Genomic DNA, 1,598 nt, shown 5'->3' on the forward strand with positions numbered 1-1,598 from the left:
CACTTGCATATACATATATACATGGATATGTATGGGAATAAGGAAGTGCAAGTAAAATTATATGTCACTTACATTGGTGCTCACGACTTTCATGAGCTCGGAGTAAATTGTAAGTACTGAATGTTGCAGACCATATTACACACTTGTAAGGGTCCATTACGGCCGATCAAAGGTGAGATGTACAAGATCTCACAACAGCACTTGCACTGCGAGCAGTGAGAGAGTGAAGGAATCAACTGGACCTGTCCTTAGCCTCACGTGTGATTAAAATACAAATCAGCACTGGAAGTATACTTGACCAACTGGATGGAAAGATCTGCATTCGGTGGAGAATAACTTAAGTTGGCCTCAAGTTTGATTCCAGGGAATGTGGTATTTAATGTGTCTGCCCTTGTGTGGTTGCTCGAACGAGTGCATATCCAAACAAGTATGTGCACAAACCGGTGTGTTTATTACTTAGCCACTCCCCCATTCCCCGGTATATGCCAAAAACTGTGAATTTGGTTAAAAAAGTAGGAAGTGATGTGTAAAGAGTGCGCATCCAAGTGATCTCAACAAAGAAGAGTGTAAGAATTAAAAAGACTACACAGATTCGCACAGGTGATTTAATAAGGTGTGAAGAAATGGGATATACTCACCACAGCCATCAAAAGCCCTACTGAGAGAGCCAAAGGATGAAGGTATAGGCGAACACGAACATTTAAGCAAAGTATTTGTTTTACCACGCAAGTAAGCCTGCTTTATGTCGGTGTTAAATTACAATTCGATAAATGAAATCTTGCAAGGCAGAAACCATGAAATTTCGCTACCTAATTTAAAGAAAACACGTGCAATGCAAGTCGTCTCATAATGTCAATCCAATCTCATGCACTATGATCTCTGAAAGAAACAAATTCATTACCTGCTGGTGTTAAATCGCCCTCACTGACACACAATCAACATACTAACCTCACGATTTGCTCTATCAAAGTATGTCAGTTTAATCAATTGTACAAACTACGCCAGAATGGTTTTTTAATACAGAGGCAGCACTACTGCAATTGTGTATTCTTCAGCCCTGCAGTCATCAGTCAATAAAATTGCCACTCAAAAATAAACTCCGGAAAAAGTGGGTATTTACTAGAAAATTTGAATTCAGGGTTAAATTCAAATATTTTGGCCAATGTTTTACAAATTCTTGCACTCACCACTTCTATTTGACTCGTAAACTAATCCACACATCCATCCATTTTTCTTCCACCTCACAGTCGGTTTGCTTCTTCTTCCATTGACCAGTTAATATTTGAAATAATAAGTGCGCAGATATTGTTGAGATTTTCATGCATTCATAAAGAGTAATTAAGGCCAGGAAAATCGTATTGAAATAATGCCGATATTTGACTTGTAACGTTCGGATATCCCACACTGCTCTTCTAATGAGTGCAAATCTGTTCTGAACTGTCCAGATTTTTCAATAGTGCAAGCAGTAGCGTGCAGGATTTGCGTCAAATTCATGATTAAAGTCACAATGAGTTGCATGGGATTGATGTGGTCGAGTTAGAATGGCAGCGCATGTTTGCAAAAAAAGCTGGGATCCTTGGCATTGGTGGAGCGTTGAG

This window comes from Echinococcus granulosus (genome assembly GCF_000524195.1).
Source record: "Echinococcus granulosus chromosome Unknown EG_S00152, whole genome shotgun sequence".
NCBI classification, from domain to species: Eukaryota; Metazoa; Platyhelminthes; class Cestoda; order Cyclophyllidea; family Taeniidae; genus Echinococcus; species Echinococcus granulosus.